This window comes from Tursiops truncatus, chromosome 1 (genome assembly GCF_011762595.2).
Source record: "Tursiops truncatus isolate mTurTru1 chromosome 1, mTurTru1.mat.Y, whole genome shotgun sequence".
Classification (NCBI taxonomy): domain Eukaryota; kingdom Metazoa; phylum Chordata; class Mammalia; order Artiodactyla; family Delphinidae; genus Tursiops; species Tursiops truncatus.
In genome coordinates this window covers 10,845,637-10,866,009 of record NC_047034.1, presented here as the reverse complement: position 1 = coordinate 10,866,009, position 20,373 = coordinate 10,845,637, and positions in this window count along the sequence as shown.

Here is a 20,373-nt window from a genome sequence, read left to right as displayed (position 1 = left end):
CTTTCAAGTCCAATTTAATGATCCCTTCTACAAAAGAATTATCCCAGGAACATATGAAAAATTCAGGTAAATATCACTCAAATTTTCTATTAAGTTGATCTAGAGATCCTCATCTTTCAAAATAAAAAATACACAATATAATTTATATACTAAATGCATAAAGCAAAATTCTATATATTATCAATAAAAACATTTATTTGAATGAAGAATTAAGATATCAGTCTTCATAATATTCTGTTAGACTGAAATTTCATTTGTTTCTATCATATCATATTTTAGTAAATTCTAAACCAAATTACAATTTTAAAGATCATGACATTTTAATGACAAAATTATACAATGGCAAATGTACTTAAATAATGGAGTTCATGACACATCCTAACTATATCAAATAAAATCCAATACCATTTTTAAGAAATAATCTTCAAAAGAGTGATTTTTAGTTTTTATTTAAAGCATAATTAAACAGAAAGCAAAGCTATTTGTCTTTTTAAATCTAAAATTATTAGAAGCACAAAAATTGCTACATATACAGAATTGTTGAATGAGAGAAGAAAAAGTGAATCTTGAATTATTTTTTCTCTTAAAGATATTTGATATTTAATCATGTCTAACACCTTAATTTAAAGGGAAGGATTTAAGATAACAAAAATGCCTATAATTCCTCCATAATCAATAGTTAATGCCAATCTTTCAAGTTAAACTTCTCAGGAAAAATCTCAAGTGAGCTAAGAAAAAGTTATTTTGCTTCTCTGGACCTAATTTCCTGTTCTGTAAAATGAGACAGCTCTATATTTCCTTCAGTGTTAACATTCGAAAATAAGAGAAAATTCAGATAAAGTATCTGAATTCAGGACACAGAGAATTAAGTAGGAAATAGATTAGATACAAGAGAAGGAGCGGTCCAAAACCCTTATACTTTCAATTTTTCTTAAAATTCTTGAATAATATAAGTAACATTGAAATATGTACTCTGGATCCATTTTAGCTTCTTTATGATCACTAAGAAAAGCTTACTTCCTCATCACTCTGTCTCATATACTAATTCAAGGCATATTTTTAAAAGCTGTATTTGGAAATAATTTTAAAAATATAGAAAATGACGTGAAGAAAAGAGTACAAATGACCCCTGTATACCCCTTACTCAGATTTATTTATTATTAACATTTTGTCCATTTGCTAATTTATTATTGTGCTCACTCTTTCTTTCCTGGTATATATCCTCCTTTGTTTTCTTTTTATCCGAAATGAACCTTTGAGAATAAGTTGCATATATTGTGGCCCTGTATCTCTACCTGCGTTAGTGTGCATTTCCTAAAATTAAATACATCATCTTAGATAATTACAGTGTAGTTAAATAACTTCAGTGTATATAGCTTTGATGTATTACTTTAATATACCATCATATTCTAATTTTCTTAATTGACACAACAATACTGTTTTCTCCACTCCAGTATAGTATTCAGTCCAGATCACATTCTTTGTTATCAATCTCTAGTGCCCTTTAACTTGGAATATTTCCACAGCCCTTTTTGTTTTGTTTAGTTTTTGACATTTTGATATATTCTAAGAGTATAGTTCTCCCCACCCCCCCTCTTAAAAATGCTTCATTTTGGTTTTGATTTTATTTGATGTTTCCTTGTGATCAAAACAGGGATGTATATTCTCAACAGTACACTACCTTAAGGGATATTGTGCTTCTCTCAGGCCATCACTTTAGGAAGCATGTGATGTTCATCTGCTGCTCGTTGGTGATACTAATTTTAGTCACTTGATCATACATCTCACTGTATACTTACATTTTAAGATTATGCAAATACCTCATTTCTTATCAAATCCCCCCTCCTCCAGTTTTCAACCACTGATGAACTACTATTCTTTCCTAAATCAGTCTTTAGTGTGATGGCTGCAAAAAGATAATATTTCAACTCCAGCACTTTCTCCACATTTGTCAGGAAGCACTCAGCATTCCTCTGTAAGACATAGCCCTCCCTTGTTCCTCCTTCATGCATTTCCCATTGTGTGGATTCATGGATTCTTTTTTTTTTTTTTTTTGCGGTACGCGGGCCCTGGATGCGCAGGCTCCGCGGCCATGGCTCACGGGCCCAGCCGCTCCACTGCATGTGGGATCTTCCCAGACGGGAGCACGAACCCGTGTCCCCTGCATCGGCAGGCGGATTCTCAACCACTGCGCCACCAGGGAAGCCCCATGGATTCTTTTTCACTCAAGTGTTTATAATTGATTATTTTCATCGTCAAATTGTCCCATACTGGCACTTTTGACGTAGCTATACTTCTCTTATGAAAGTCCCTTCATTTTTTGGATCACCTTTTTACTTTCTGGCATAACAAGATATTTCATATTTTTTTTGTCTCTACCCTGCTCCGACTCTAGAATCAGCTAGTTCTCTATGGATCCCTGGTTTCTTTTTAAAGAATGGTATTAGAAACAAGACCTGGGTACAGGTGTACTCATTGCAACTGGAATGTCTGTTTCCCAGCTTTGTAAGAGACAGAGAAAGTGCATGTATATATACACACACACATACATATATCTGTTAAACCACCCAGTCTGTGGTATTTTGCTATATTACCCCTAACAAACTAATACATTGCTTACATAGTTAGATATTTAAAAAATTACCCTCCATATAAGTTGCATTATTTTGCATTCCCACAAACAATGCGTAAGATTGCCTCTTTTCCTTCAAACTCACTGAACTGGTCAAGGTTTTCAATTTTGCCATCTAATGGATAAGAGATGGTACATCAGGAAGTTTTAATTTGCATGTATCTTATGATGAGTAAAGTTGAACATTTTTTCATATGCTTGAGTCAGTTTTTATTTCTTTGTTGAATTGTTTGTACCATTTATTAATATTTATATGTGATATTTAGTCTTTCCCCTTGATTTTAAAAAGTTCTTCCTTGTTAGGGATATTAGCCCTTATCTGTGCTTTTTCTTCCATCTGAATTTATCCTCATAATTAGAAAACCTTTCCCCCATGCCCAGATTGTAGAGAGATTAGCTAATTATTTATTTTATTATTTTTATAAATACTTTGTATTTTACTATATAATTTATAAATATCACTTTAAGATCTCTATAAACAGTTTAGATGAAGATGATTCATCTTTTTTCAGATATTTATCCATTTATTCCAGTACCATTTATTAAAAACACTATCTTTGCTTCAGTAATTTGACACTATCTTTATAATGTACATGTATTTCTACACATAGTACTGGAATTTCTTTCATGGCCTTTTTGTATCCCTCAGTACTATGGTGTTTTAATTTTAGAGGATTCCTAGTGTGCTGAAAGGGCTGGTACCCTACTGAGCTCTTTCTTTCTAGTGTTTTCCTCGCTACTATTGTGTGTTTAGTTTCATTATGGACTTCAGTGTTCACTTGTCTAGTGCCATAAAACAGCTCACAGAGATCACATTAAACTTATACATTAACATAAGGAGGACTGGCATTATGATATGGTTAAGATTTACTAAATAAAATCAAGGCAGGGTTTTATATTTGTTCAAAGCCTGTGTGACTTCTAAGAGCATTTTATAGTTTTCGTCATAGGAGTTTTAACATTTCCTTTTAAGCTTATTCCACTTCTATTTCCTCTTTTTTGTTGTTATTGTAAATGGAATTTTTCTTCCATTATATCTTCTAAGTGGTTTTTATTTGTGTTTGTGAATGCACCTATATTTTGCAAGAGAATTTTACACTTTGATATGTTACTGAATTATTTTATTTTTTTAGTTAATTTTATCATTGACTCAAGGTATTTCCATGTATACTACCAAGTCATCTACAAATAGAGATAGTTTTCTTTTGTTTCAATGTTATGCCTCTGATTGTCTTGTTTAAATTCTATGGGCTAACACCTACTTATCAAATATTAGTGGAGATAGTGGGCATCTTTACCTTGTTTCTGTCTCAGTAAGAAGACACATTTTCTTCATTCTAATATAGTACGTAAATAATTTTGATAATAAATTCTTGAAAAATAAAAGTAATCTATGCATAAATGTATACATTTGTTAACTATATTTGCTGTAGGGTGTATCTTATGCATTGTGTTCAAGAGAAAACTGAGATTGAAAACATATAAGAATATATTAGAGATGAATGCAAACTCAGGGTATTCTCCTGCCATGGTTACTATCTTTCCATATTTCACAGTACCCTCAGAATTGCTATAATTACACTTTGTGTTGAATTTATATATTTCTTTTCTCTTCAGCTTTTTCTTATTTTACTCCTTACCTTGCCACTCTGTGAATAAACTGTTTTGTGTTTATATTTATATGGAAATATTTAGAAGAGTGAGGTTGTGCTTAACATTTTTTTCCCCTCCTGATGTGAAAAAGTAAACTGTATATTGGCCTAAGGACTGAAAAAAAAAAAAAAGAGTTGGGAGGAGAGGGCAGAATTGCATATAAGTGCACAAAGAAGTAAACTTACTCAATATTAAAATATTAATAATGCTTTTGTTCTTATTTACTTTAGATATTAAATTTTAGCTAAATTCTTATTTCCCCCTAAAGCTCAGTGTTCCCTAAGATATTTGGATTTGCTCACTAATAATTTCTTAGAGAAATATTAACAAATTTAGGAATCTTCATAACTATTGCAAAGCACATAAAATCTGAATCTGTATTCCTTATAACCAGCACACCTAACTATAAAATTAACATGGGGTAATAGGAATAGAATAAGATTTGACCAATAACATGGGTGAATTGTTTTAGTAATTTGGAATAATTGACATACTGATTTAGTGAAAACAATAAATGAATTGAATTTTACAAATGATTAGTAGAATATTTTTATTTTATATTTAAATTAATTTTTTATTGAAATATAGTTGATTTTCAGTGTTTCAGGTCTACAGTGAAGTGATTCATTTCTACATATATATACACATATATAATCTTTTCCAGATTATTTTCCATTATAAGTTATTACAAGATATTGAATATAGTTCCTGTGCTATACAGTAGGCCTTATTGTTTCTCTATTTTATATATGGTAGTGTGTATATGTTAATCCCAAATTCCTAATTCATCCAAGCTCCCCTCTTCTTTCCCCTTTGGTAACCATAAGTTTGTTTTCTATATCTGTGAGTCTGTTTTGTTTTGTAAATAAGTTCATTTGTATAATTTTTTTAGAATCTACATATAAGTGATATCATATGACATTTGTCTTTGTTGGACTTACTTCACTTAGTATGATAATGTCTTAGTCCATCCATGTCCCTGAAAATGGCATTATTTCATTCTGTTTTATGGGTAATAAATATTGTGTGTATATCCCACAGCTTCTTTATCCATTCTTCTGTCGATGGACATCTGGGTTGCTTTCATGTCTTGGTTATTGTAAATAATGCTGCTATGAACATTGGGGTGCGTGTATCTTTTTGAATTAGAGTTTTCTCTGATATATGCCCAGGAGTGGGATTGCAGGATCATATGGTAGTTCTATTTTTAGTTTTTTAGGAACCTCCATACTGTTCTCCATAGTGGCTGTACAAATTTACATTCCTACCAACAATGTAGGGGGATTCCCTCTTCTCCACACTCTCTCCAGCATTTATTATTCGTAGAATTTTTGATGATGGCCATTCTGACTGGTGTGAGGTGATACCTCATTGTAGGTTTGATTTACATTTCTCTAATACTTAGTGATATTGAACATTTTTTCACGTGCCTGTTGGCCATCTGCGGGTCTTTGGAGAAATGCCTGTTGAGATCTTCTGCCCATTTTTGATTGGTTTTTTTTTTGTTATTGAGCTGTATGAGCTGTTTGTATATTTTAGAAATTAAGCCCTTGTTGGTCACATCATTTGCAAATATTTTCTGCCATTCTGTAGGTTGTCTTCTCATTTTGTTTATCGTTTCCCTTGCTGTGCAAAAGCTTTTAAGTTTAATTAGGTCCAATTTGTGCTGTGATTTATGTCAAAGTGTGTTCTGCCTGTATTTTCCTCTGGGAATTTTATAGTATCCAGCCTTACATATAGGTCTTTAATCCATTTTGAGTTTGTTTTTGTATATGGTGTCAGAGAATGTTCTAACTTCATTCTTTTACATGTAGCTGTCCAATTTTCCCAACATCTCTTGTGAAGAGACTATCTTTCCTCCATCATATATTCTTGCCTCCTTTGTCGTAGATTAATTGACCATAAGTGGGTGGATTTATTTCTGGGCTTTCTATCCTGTACCATTGATCTATATTTCTATTTTTGTGCCAGTACCATACTGTTTTGATGACTGTAGCTTGTATTAGAGTCTGAAGCAGCGAGCATGATTCCTCCAGCTCTGTTCTTCTTTCTCCAGGTTGTTTTGGCTATTTGGGGTCTTTTGTGTTTCCATACAAATTTAAATTTTTTTGCTCTAGTTCTGTGAAAAATCCATTGATTGATAGGGATTGCACTGAATCTGTAGATTGCCTTGGGTAGTATATTCATTTTAACAATATTGATTCTTCCAATCCAAGACACAATATATCTTTCTGTTTGTGTTGTCATTAACTTCTTTTATCAGTGTCTTACAGTTTTCGGAGTACAGGTCATTTGCCTCCTTAGGTTTATTCCTAGGTATTTAATTCTTTATGATGTGATGGTAAATGGGATTGTTTCCTTAATTTCTCTATTTCGTCATTAGTGCATAGAAATGCAACAGATTTCTGTATATTAATTTTGTATCCTACAACTTTACCAAATTCATTTTTGAGCTCTCGTAGTTTTCTGCTGGCATTTTTAGGATTTTCAATGTATAGTATAATGTCATCTGCAAACAGTGACCGTTTTACTTCTTCTTTTCCAATTTGTATTCCTTTTATTTCTTTTTCTTCTCTGATTGCTGTGGCTAGGACTTCCAAAACTATGTTGAATAAAAGTGGTGAAAGTGAACTCATTGTCTTATTCCTGATCTTAGAGGAAATGCTTTCCGCTTTTCACCATTGAGTATTATGTTAGTTGTGGATTTGTTATATATGATCTTTATCAGGTTGAGGTATGTTCTGTCTATGCTCACTTTTCAGAGAGTTTTTATCATAAATGGATGTTGACTTTCATCAAAAGCTTTTTCTATATCTCTTGAGATGATCATATGGTTTTTATTCTTCAGTTTGTTAATGTGGTATGTCACATCGATTTTGCTAATATTGAAAAATCTGTGCGTCCCTGGGATAAATCCCACTTGATCATGGTGTATGCTCGTTTTAATGCTTTGTTGGATTCAGTTTGCTAGTATTTTGCTAAGGATTTTTGCATCTATGATCATCAGTGATATTGGCCTGTAATTTTCTTTTTTTGTGATATCCTTGTCTTCTTTTGGTATCAGTGTGATGGTGGCCTCACAGAATGAGTTTGGAAGTGTTCCTTCCTCTGCAATTTTTTGGGTTAGTTTCAGAAGGATAGGTGTTAACTCTTATCTAAATGTTTGACAGAGTTCAACTGTGAAGCCATGTGGTCCTGGACTTGTGTTTGTTGGGAGTTTTTAATATTACTGATTCAGTGTCAGTACTAGTAATTGGTCTGTTTATATTTTCTATTTCTTCCTGGTTCAGTCTTGGGATAGTGTACCTTTCTAAGAATTTATCTATTTCTTCTAGGTTGTCCATTTTACTGGTGTATATTTGCTCATAGTAGTCTCTAATGATTCTTTGTTTTCCTGTGGTATTGGTTGTAACTTATTTTTCATTTCTGATTTTATTGATTTGGGCCCTCTCCCTTTTTTCTTGATGAGTCTGGCTAAAACTTTACCAATTCTGTTAATCTTTTCAAAGAACCAGCTTTTAGTTTCATTGATCTTTTCTATTTCTTTTTTAATGTCTATTTCATTTATTTCTGCTTTGATATTTATGATTTCTTTTACTAACTTCGTTTTGTTTGTTCTTCTTTCTCTAGTTGCTTTAGGTGTAGGATTAGGTTGTTTGTTTAAGATTTCCTTGTTTCCTGAGGTAAACTTATATCACTATAAACTTTCCTCTTAGAACTGCTTTGCTGTATCCCATAGGTTTTGGATCCTCATATTTTAGTTTTCACTTGTCTCCAGTTATTTTTTGATGTCCTCTTTGATTTCTTCAGTGATCCATTGGTTATTTAGTAGCGTATTGTTTAGTCTCTACGTGCTTGTGTTTTTGCAGTTTCTTTCTTGTAGTTGATTTCTAGTCTCATAGCATCATGGTCAAAAAAGATGCTTGATATAATTTCAATTTTCTTAAATTTACCAAGGCTCTCTTTGGGACCCAGCATGTGATTTATCCTGGAGAATGTTCCGTGTACATTGAAAAGAATGTGTATTATGCTGCTTTTGTATGGAATGCTTTATAAATATCAATTAAGTCCATTTGGTCTAATGTGTTATTTAAGGCCCGTGTTAAAGTCCTCTACAATTATTGTGTTATTGTCAATTTCTCCTTTTATATCTTTTAATATTTGCCTTATATATTGAGGTGCTCCAGTGTTGGGTGTACATATATTTACAATTGTTATATCTTCTTCTTGGATCTCTCTATTAATTGTCATGTAGTGTCCTTCTTTGTTTCTTGTAACTGTTTTTATTTTAAAGTTTATCTGTGTGATATAAATATTGCTACTCTGGCTTTCTTTTCTTTTTTTTTGGCTGTACACAGGCCTCTCACTGTTGTGGCCTCTCCTGTTGTGGAGCACAGGCTCCGGATGCTCAGGCTCAGCGACCATGGCTCACGGGCCCAGCCGCTCCGCGGCATGTGGAATCTTCCCAGACCAGGGCACAAACCCATGTCCCCTGCATCGGCAGGCAGACTCTCAACCACTGCGCCACTAGGGAAGCCCTGTCTTTCTTTTGATTTCCATTTTTGTAGAATACCTTTTTCCCTCCCCTCACTTTCAGTCTATAGGTGTCTCTAGATCTAAATTGAGTCTCTTGTAAACAGCATATATATATGGGTCTTGTTTTTGTGTCCATTCAGCCAGTCTGTGTCTTTTGGTTGGAATATTTAATCTGTTTACATTTAAGGTAATTATTGATATGTATATACTTATTGTCATTTTGTTAATTGTTTTGGATTTGTTTTTGTAGGTCTTTTTTCTTCCCTTCCTCTTTTGTTCTCTTCTCTTGTGATTTGATGACTTTATTTAGTTTTATGTTTGGATTCCTTTTTCTTTTTTATGTGTATATCTATTACAGATTTTTGGTTTGAGGTTACCATGCGTTTTTAGTATAGAATGCTATATATATATATATATATATATATGATTGTTTTAAGTTGCTAATCTCTTAATTTCAAATGCATTTTAGATATCCTGTTTTTGTACTCTCCTCCCCTCATGATTACTTTTTTGATGTCATATTTTACGTCTAATTGTTTTGTATATCCCTTAACTGCCTATTGTGGATACAGATTTACTACTTTTGTATTTTATCTTCCCTACTAGCTTTATGTGTAGACAGTTTCCTACTTTTATGGTACCTTTGCCTTTCCTGGTGAGGTTTTTCATTTTGTAATTTTCTTGTTTCTAGTTGCTGCTTTTCCTTTTTCACCTGGAGGAGTTCCTTTAACATTTGTTGTAAAGCTGGTTTGGTGGTGCTGAATTTTTTTTTTAGATTTTTCTTCTTTGTAAAGCTTTTGATTTCTCCATCAAATCTGAACAAAAGCCTTGCTGGGTAGAGTATTCTTTCAGCACTTGAAATATATCATACCACTCTCTCCTGTCCTCCAGAGTTTCTGCTGAAAAATCAGCTGATAGCCTTGTGGGAGTTCCCTTGTATATTATTTGTTGCTTTTCCTTTGCTGCTTTTAGTATTCTCTCCTTATCTTTAATTTTTGTCATTTTAACTACAATGTGTCTTGGCGTGTTTCTCTTTGGGTTGATCCTGTATCGGACACTGTGTTTCCTAGACTTGAGTGACTGTTTCCTTTCCCAGGTTAGTGAAGTTTTCAGATATAATTTCTTCAAATATTTTCTCACACTCTTTCTCTCTCTCTTCTCTTTATGGGACCAATATATTGCAAATATTAATGTACTTGATGTCCCAGATGTCTCTTAAACTGTCCTCATTTCTTTTCACTCTTTTTTTTTTCTGTTCACTGGCATTGATTTCCACTACTCTGTCTTCCAGCTCACTGATCCGTTCTTCTGTATCATTTAGTCTACTATTGATTCCTTCTAGTGTATTTTTCATTTCATTTATTGTAGTCTTTATCTCTGGTTATTCTTTATATTTTCTAACTCTTTGCTAAAAACTTCTAACTTCTCACTCTGTGCATCCATTCTCTTCCCAAATTTTCTGATCATTTTTACGGTCATTATTCTGAACTCTTTTTCAGGTAAGTTGCCTACCTCCACTTCACTTAGTTCTTCTTCTAGGGTTTTTTCTTGTTCCTTTGTCTGGAACATATTCCTCTGCTGCCTCATTTTGTCTAAGTTGCTATTTGTATTTTTATGTATGTGGTAGGTTGGTTACATTTCTCAGCCTTGGAGAAATGGCCCTCTGCAGGAGGCATCTTATGTGTCCCAGAAGTGTACTCCCCTCTTATCACCCAAGCTATATGCTATGGGGTTTCCCCTTGTGAGGGCTGCATGCGTTCTTCTGTTGTGGCAGGGTAACTATGTGGTTGCTCTAGTGGCTTGGTTGGCCCCTAGTCTGGTTGATTGCCAGGCCCTGCCTTTGTAGTTGCTTTTGGATGCTGTTTAGTGGGGCCCAGTCATGAAAGGTCTGGTTGCAGAATCCTACAGGGCACTGAGGCTAGTGCTGTCTCACTGTGGATGGAATCAGTGTCCCGAAGACCCTAGGGCTGTTGCTCATTCATTGGCAGGTGAAGCCAGATCCTGGGTTAGTACTGGACTACTGGCGGGCAGAGCTGGTTCCTTGAGTCTGGCTGCACATCCCAGGGATCCCAGAGCTCATTTCAGATCAGTGGGAGGGATCAGTTCCTGACACAGTTGGGTATGAGGTCCAGGGTGTCGCAAAGGTTGCATTGGCCTCCTAGTGGGCAGGGCCAGACCCAGCAGCTCAGAGGGTAGGGTCTGGCCTGCATTGCAGGATTGTTTTTTTCTTGCTTCTTGTGTCTGCAGCCTAGTAGGTGAGGCTGGTCTAGAGGCTTGTGCAGGCTTCCTGGTAGGAGGGGCCGGTGCCTGCCCACTGGTGGGTGGAGCTGGGTCTTGGCCCTCTGGTGTGCTAGGCCATGTCTAGGTGTATGTCTTGAGGAAGCTCTGGGCTCAGGAAGTCTTTAGGCAGCTTGTATGCTAATGAGTGGGGCTGTGTCCCCAAGGTGAGAGACAGGGGCAGACCCCATCTCTCCAGGAGACTCTCCAGTACCAGCAGGTAGGGCCCAGGGTCCTATCAAATTACTGCTTTTGCCCTGTGCCTTGGTGTGTGTGAGATTTTGTGTGCGCTCTTTAAGAGTGAAGTCTCTATTTCCCCCAATCCTGTGGGGCTTCTGCAATTAAGTCCCGCTGGTCTTCAAAGCCAGAATCTCTGGGGGCTCATCTTCTTGGTATTGAACCCCCAGGCTGGGGAGCCTGATGTGGGGCTCAGAACTCTCACTCCTGTGGTAGAACCTCTGTAGTATAATTATTCTCCAGTTTGTGGGTCATCTGCCTGAGAGTTATGGGACTTGATTATATTGCAGGTCTGCTCTTCCTACCCATCTCATTGTGGTTTCTTCTTTATATCTTTAGATGTATAAGATCTTTTCTGATAGCTTCCAGGTTTTTTTTCATCAATGGTTGTTCTTCAGATAGCTGTGATTTTGGTGGGCTCATGAGATGAGGTGAGCTCAGGGTCTTTCTACTCCACCATCTTGGCTACTGTAATACAGTATTTTTTAAAACAACATGAACCACCAAAACTAAGAAAAAGAACTTAGTATTTCTTTGTTCACTTATACTATTTTATGAAACTATTGGAATTTCAGAAAGCAAATAAATATTAAACTTTACTGCTCTAAAAATTACCATTACCCGTCTTGCAAAAACTGCTTATATTTTATTTTTGATGCTATTTTATTTCCACATCAAGGTAATGCTAGATTTGCAAAAGTGAATTAAAATTTTCCATCTTTGTATCTGACTTGGAAGAGGTAAAACAGAAACTATATGTAGAAAATAATCAATCTGAGTCCCCATCTCATTATTTTTTTGTGTGTGCTCTTTAATGTTTAACGGGAATTTGTGATAGCCTTTGTCAAGAGTTGTTAATTAAATATCATTTTGAAATTCATTCAACTCCTTCAGCTATCTAATTAAATAAAAATACTTTATGGGATACTTTTAGTAAATACATTCTGGTTTTGTGTCATGTAAAATGGTCTGCTTTATCTTTTACTCCATTTGTAAAGTCCTATATAAAACAAAATGATGAATACTTGTATTTGAATACATAATCATAATTAGAAACTAAACAAGTGATTTCCATTTATTTTACTTTTAAAATATTCTTTTTTTACATGTGTTTAACAAGAGCAGAAAATTTTCTTGTACATAGAAGCATGGCAGGAAATATGTCAAAACACCTAAAACTACTTTTTCTTTATGGAACTTAAAGCAAATATTCAAAAGTGCTTTTCTTAATGTTTGAAGGAAGTCCATTATCCATTTATGCAAAGCCTTTTTACTTAATGTAAAATAATCAGAAAAAGGTCAATTTTTTCTCAATACATTTGCTGGAAATTTTATGATAAAATATGAATCTGCTTTCAACAATTTTGATTAATGTTTCTTTCATTTCTTATATCATAAACTATATATTTGCAGGCAATAACCATTTCAAACTCAATTCAATCATCATATACACTAATTACCATAGGCAATAGTCTTTTTTATATTCTATTGCTACAATATTGTCAGTTACAAAATCAACTTCCATAATGATTGTTTGGAAGTAAAGTAACTATGAAATGCTAAAACATCATTAATAGTCTTAATTATTTTAAGCCAGTAGGTTGTAGGTCGTAATCTTATAACACAAAGAGCTAATGATTTATTTTGCCTCACTCATGAAAATGATAGAAGCTATTTTTATAACATGCATGACATTATTACTTATTTAAAGCATTTCTAAAGTGAGCATTTCCTAACTTGTGTATAATTTTTTAAAATACTAATGTATGTGATATTTGCTTCAAAGAAAAGGAATAGAAAATGTTAAGTGACATTCGTGAGCCATAATACCACAAATTCCACGTTTAAAACTCAAGTTTATATTGTGCCTTATTTTAATTAAGACAAAATTTGTTTCTTTTACTTTTAATCAGCATTCAATAAAATAATTTTGCTTAAAAATTGCTAGCACAACACTTCTATATAGCTATATAAGTAAAGTTAATTTTGTTTACATGAAATATAAACTTGGTCAAAATGAGAAGGAAGAACTGATAGGTATCTGGCAGCTTTTAATCATAAATTAGTCTCTTAACTTGTTTATAGCTTTCTTCTATATTTAAATCTGAAGTTTAACTTGTGCTCACCAGTACCATTCCTATATAAAAAATATCTTCCCAGAGTTTATAAAAGAGAAACTTCATCCAATGGTTTATCAATTTATTTTGCCAAGTGTTTGTCTTCACTTCATTTATTTCAGAGAGTACTATTTTTCTTTACTTATGATGACAATCTAAATTATACATTAGACCAGGGGTCCCCAACCCCCAGGTCACAGACTGGTACCTGTCCTCAGCCTGTTAGGAACCGGGCCGCACAGCAGGAGGCGAGCAGTGGGCAAGTGAGCGAAGCTTCATCTGCCGCTCCCCATCGCTCGCATTACTGCCTGAACCATCCCCCACCCCCCGTCCGTGGAAAAATTATCTTCCACAAAACTGGTCCCTGGTGCCAAAACGGCTGGGGACTGCTGCATTAGACGATTATAAAGGGAAAAATCAGTTCCTATGTTCTGCTTTTAAAAATTTTTCCAGTCAGCTGTTGATATAGCAGAGATCTTACAAGTTTAACAATTTAAATCTTCTCCTCTAAATATCTTATTTCTCACAAAATTCTTAGTTCTCTTTCCTGAAGATGTGTGATTCCTCTTTTCATGAAGAGGACATGACATCATCCTGAAGATAATCTTTGTGCTTTGTAACTTTTATTGAAACCTCATCTCTCTGTGGAGTTTCTCTTATTAAATAATTGAATGCCAGTACATTGTTAAGACCAGATTTAATGGTTTCTTTCTGATGTGTTTTTTTCCTGAAAACGAAGAATAGCTCTAGTAAAATTCAATTTAGTTTGTATATCAATTTCTACCACTTTACATTTTTCAAATCTCTGCTAAATATATTTGTTTCGTGGGGATTTTTCTGTCACTTTGATTTCTGATAAACCAGAGTCAATGTTTTTTCCCTTCCCCTCTGATTTTTAACATTAATTAACCTCTTTTTTAAAAAATTTCAATAGCAACCTGCTTTAAAGTGGAGTCACTACAAAGCAGCTTCATATAACATATGAAATCATATGACTAAAATGCAAACTATAGTTCATTTATGAACACGTGGGATTTGTTTATCATCATTCATATTTGTTAGTTGATAAAGTATGTCAGAAGTTAGCATATCGATTTAAAATTTTTGATTAAGTTTTCTTATTTAAACATAATAAATTGAAATAGATGGAAAATTCTCTAACATTTATGTTTAATTGGATATTTTGTTTGTCAATATTCAGTACTTCATAATAAAATAATCCCATAGTAGATTCTTGTTATGTTACCTGCCTAGATTTTGGACAGTTATTGAAAGAAGAGCTATTACATATATGCAGGAATTCAATATATTAATATTTTCTTTTATATATAAGAATCAAATGTTCATACTTTCTAAGAGTTCTAAAGAAAGAGTTATAGAATGGAAATACTGCCTTAAAACTACCCCACAATGAATTGCACTTCTTTACCCAAAAAATATTAGAAAAGCTTTGGCCTGAACCTTTGGGCTCTCACATTGTTTATATTTGTCAAAAGTCTGTTTCCAGAAACAATTTTAGTCATTCTTTTTTTCCTTGTATTATACATTTTTAATATGCTGTTATAAAGATAGTAGAGATGTAAATTGATGAACTATTTATGCTGTCATAGTTAACCCTAACCAATAAATATCTGACTTATTTAGGCTTTATAAGATATAGTATATCCAATGGAAATCTTATATTCTTTAAAAAATTTGAATAAGAGCAGCTTAATTTAGTTGAAAGGGAATAGAGCTACTAAAAGAATTTCACAGAATTTCTAAGACTACCAGGAACAGAGTTTGGAAAGCACTGCTGGTGACAATATTATTTTGCCTATAAAACAGCCTTCATCTCATCAAAATAACTTGTTTCAAGCCAATCTGTTGCTGAATTATTTGGTTGTGTCAACTTTTAACATAGGAAACAGCTGACATTGTCATTTTCATTTTTAGTTACTGAAATTTTATAAGATGATTCCATATACCAAATGCAGTGTATATAATTTTTTTAATAATAGATTATATTAATATATGTAAATTCAGCTTAAACACCAAGATAAATTTACTAGATTTAATATGTCAAATAGTTGAGTATTAACTATTATAGAGAACTATGAAGTTTGTCCTCCCCCTTCGAGGGGAAGAAAGGTGAATAAACAAACACAAGATAAATGAGATTCATTGCTATACTTCAGAATTATTCAAAAGTAGAAGTCTTTCTTTATGGGAATCTAGAAAGTTGTCTATAAAAGGCTGTGGCAGAAGACCTAAATAGACATTTCTCCAAAGAAGATATACAGATTACCATCAAACACATGAAAGAATGCTCAACATCATTAATCATTAGAGAAATGCAAATCAAAACTATAATGAGATATCATCTCACACCGGTCAGAATGGCCATCATCAAAAACTCTAGAAACAATAAATGCTGGAGAGGGCGTGGAGAGAAGGGAACACTCTTGCACTGTTGGTGGGAATGTAAACTGATACAGCCACTATGGAGAACAGTATGGAGGTTCCTTAAAAAACTAAAAGTAGAACTACCATATGACCCAGCAGTCCAACTACTGGGCATCTACCCTGAGAAAACCATAATTCAAAAAGAGTCATGTACCAAAATGTTCTTTGCAGCTCTATTTACAATAGCCAGTACATGGAAGCAACCTAAGTGTCCATCAACAGATGAATGGATAAAGAAGATGTGGCACATAAATACAATGGAATATTACTCAGCCATAAAAAGAAACGAAACTGAGTTATTTGTAGTGAGGTGGATGGACCTAGAGTCTGTCATACAGAGTGAAGTATGTCAGAAAGAGAAAAACAAATACCGTATGCTAACACATATACATGGAATCTAAGAAAAAAAAAAAAAGGTCATGAAGAACCTCGGGGTAAGACAGGAATAAAGACACAGACCTACTAGAGAATGGACTTGAGGTTATGGGGAGGAGAAAGGGTAAGCTGTGACAAAGTGAGAGAATGGCATGGACATATATACACTACCAAACGTAAAATAGCTAGTGGGAAGTAGCCGCATAGCACAGGGAGATCAGCTCGGTGGTTTGTGACCACCTAGAGGGGTGGGATAGGGAGGGTGGGAGGGAGGGAGACGCAAGAGGGAAGAGATATGGGAACATATGTATATGTATAACTGATTCACTTTGTTATAAAGCAGAAACTAACACACCATTGTAAAGCAATTATACTCCAATAAAGATGTTAAAAAAAAGGCTGTGGGATTTAACTGGCCTTTGAGCTCTGGAAGAATTTTAACAAATGTTCTTGGCGGGAAGGACATTTCAGGGAAAAGGATGAGCCAGAATAAATAAAGGGGCAGATGGAGAGGAAGAGAAGGTGTTGAGGATAGGTAAGTAGATTAATGTAGCCGAATTTTAAGGTGTGGAGTAGTAGAGTTGATTGGCTAAACATTTTGGAAATGTAGAGGTCAGATTGCGGATTAATTAAATGCCAGGCTGACTTTGAAATATTGGGAATAAATGAAGAACTAAATTGTTTAGTTCAAAGGCAGAGAATGGTCAATGCTGAGTTTTATTTCTATTATTCTGATAGCAGTGTATGTCATGGGTATGAAAGCGAAAGTATTAAATTATGAAAAATGTTAAAATTATTACTGTAAGCAAACCCAATGTGTTTGAAACTCAACTCCACTGAAGACGCATATTCTCTCTGACACTCAGCATCTTACTACCTTTTCTCCCTGTTTTAAACTCTGCTTTAAAATAGAACCGGTTTCAAAGTCTAGGTCTTCTTAGTTGTGTTAACTCCTGTTTATTTAGTCACTTGTTATCAGTAAAATAGGGACAGTTTTAATCTGAGTCACTACAAAGATTGAATGACATAGCAGTTGCATTGTGTCTACAATGCAGTTAGCACTCAACGTTATTCCAAATCTTCCCTTTCTTACAAAACCCATGGAAGGCAGTTTCGTCTATATTAAGAAGGAGAACTTTATCACTTTGGCCTTCCATGGACATAGTAATACACAGAAGGAGAAAGAAAGTATATGTGGGCTGAATTACACTTAGTTTTATATATTTTTAGTGTCCTTTTTCATGTTTATTGCCTCTCATTATCTTATAACAGCTATACCAAGGGAAAAATACATTTTGTTTGCCCTAGTTACATTTTTAGTGTGTAACCTCTTAATAAAACTAAAGGAAACTTGCATATTCAAAGGTAGACTCATAATTGACTTTTCCCATTTAGTCACATATTATTCTTCCCCTGGACTTTATTTTCCTCATTATAGCTCACTTTTCCTATCACCTAATAAATAATTATTTTGTCACTAGAATCTGCCCAGCACTAAACTTATGACTATGAATACCAAAAACAATGAAACTGCACATCTGTATATTAACAGAAAGTATCTCAAAACAGAGAAAATATTTAATTTAAAAAATCAGGTACAATTTTCTACTAATTGTCATTAAAATGTAACTTTTACTAACATTACTTTCAGCTTTTTTTTTAAATAAATAGAAAAATAATTTGAGATTCCAGGAGCAAATTATCCATTTTGGAAAGAATTTTATTTTGTCTTAAATGGATCTTTGAAAACTTTGTTGTATCTGAAGCATACACCAATTTATCTATTCTCCTGTGATCTAATTTGTCATTCTTTTTGACAGTTAACATTAGGATCTGCTGGTCTTTCTTTATTGTGATTGCCTATGTTTTTTTAAACTTATATGTAAAGAAACAAAAATAAGACTTGCTTTTACTTGACAATATGTGTAAAAGTAATGTCTTGACTCCATGGCTGGCGTATAGTAAGAACAACAAAAAGTTCCCCATCTTCTATTGATATTTTGACCATTTTTCCTTGCCACCAGTCCCATTATGGGATTTAATAAGAAAATAAAATATTGCTTATTATAGTTGGAGAGTAACTCCTCTTTAAACAAGCAATGGAAAGAAAAAGCAGGAGCCTATACATGGGAGATATTTATGGGTATCCAAGACATCTTTCAAATAAAATAAAATACTGTAAGACCAGAAATCAAACATTTATTTCCTCTTATTCTGTGACTAAAATAAACTATCACAAAATGCTTACTTTGTGGTATAAATTATAGTCACAAGGTATAATAACTCACAAGGAATAAGTCATTTATTATACCATTCCAAGAATTCCCAAATCATTAGTTGAGTTTTAGAAAATTTTGTGAGCACTCCGATTCTGCTCTCTTGGATGAGCTATGCCCTCTCTTAGTTATCACTTTACACAGGGAAACATATCCATTTCTTGTGACAACTGTTCAATCCCTGGTGCTTTGTTACAATAGGAGGACAACAAAACATGGTGCTTACACTATAGCTAAGAACACACCTGGACACCTGTACTTCCCACATTTCATGACAGTTTCCTCCACAGCCTTTTTCTCCCCCTCCTGGCCAGGACTGTGCTACTGTAGAGCATTCTGTGCTACTGTAGAGCAGGGGGCAGATGCTCCAGATAGATCCTCACTGCCCTTACACTGCTTTGGTCTACTCAGGGACCTCCAAGCTTTACCACACCTGTGTCAGTACTGCTCTCATCCCTGCCACCTACCTACGAGGTTAAAAGAGAAGAAAACTACTAGGTGACTTGTAACCTCAATAAATAAATACTTTGTGTACATCAATTATTCTTCCTTTATGATGGTAAATTCAATTTCAACCTTTGATGAACTAAAATCAAGTACATTAAAATATTTTCTAGCCCTGAGAATTCTCTGAAGTGTTTATTCATCATTGTCTATTATGAACTAAATCTAACATATAGTGTATGAGAAAGCCATTTATCAAAGTTGTCCTAACATCTTAAATGACTTGAACCAATGTCTTTGTGACAGAACATAAATTAAGTAATTTTATATTTTATTGCAATTATTAATAAACATTTGCAAACAGAAAAAGTACTTACAGATTTAAATATTAAACCAACATGTTCTGTAGCTATTTTCAATCTAGTGACTGAATATCAGCCTTAAATGTGTAAAGAAAATATAAAATGGAAGGGGCATCTACAATTTGATAAGCTGAAAAGTGAAATGACAGGAAACTACTTTATGAGCAAATTAATGTTTATACAATTGCCTTCAAATCTATGCCCATGATAAACAAAACTATATATTGGGTACATTTGCCAGATTTACCAGTCTTTTGTACAAAATGTAATATGGAAATATACATAATTTGTAAATATAAAACACTTTTATATCATTTAATAACAAATTTATTTAAAATACCCCATATTATTTATGGAATGAACTGAAAGTTTACAATATCCTTCTAGTTCTTTTCCAATTTTTATAAGAATCTGAAAGTTACATATCTGTATATTTAACTAAATTCATTCTCTCTGTCCTCGATTTGTTTCCCTCATTGGGATTCTTAATGTTAAATGTCCAGTTCTCAAGTAAAACTGCTAAATGCATTACATAGTTAGAAATAATTTAGCTACCTTTATTTTGCATTCCATGTAATTTTCCTCATGAACAGATGCAAGAGTTTTTAACTTGAATTAGAAGCTATAATTGAAGACCTACTATTAATATAAAGTCTAGAAATCTCTGAGAAATTAATAATTATTTTGATTAAACTCTATCCGTGTAGATGAATAAATGAATAATTTCAGAGTTAATCAACCCACACAAAACAGTATTATAATAATACTTTAAAGTCACACATGCCGCAGATAATTTCTAGAATAAATAAGTTCTATTCTCAAAAAGAAAATTTCCTTTTCACTTACAGTATCAATGAAATCTAATTTGAAATACTTTGTCATGTAATACTATTTTGAGATTGCCTGGTTTGACAGTACATAATCAAGTAAAAAGAACTCATATGACATTTTCCTTCAAAAATGAGGCAGTGTACTTGCCAAGGAATCTTTTTAGTAATAAATTGACTAAATAAAGCATG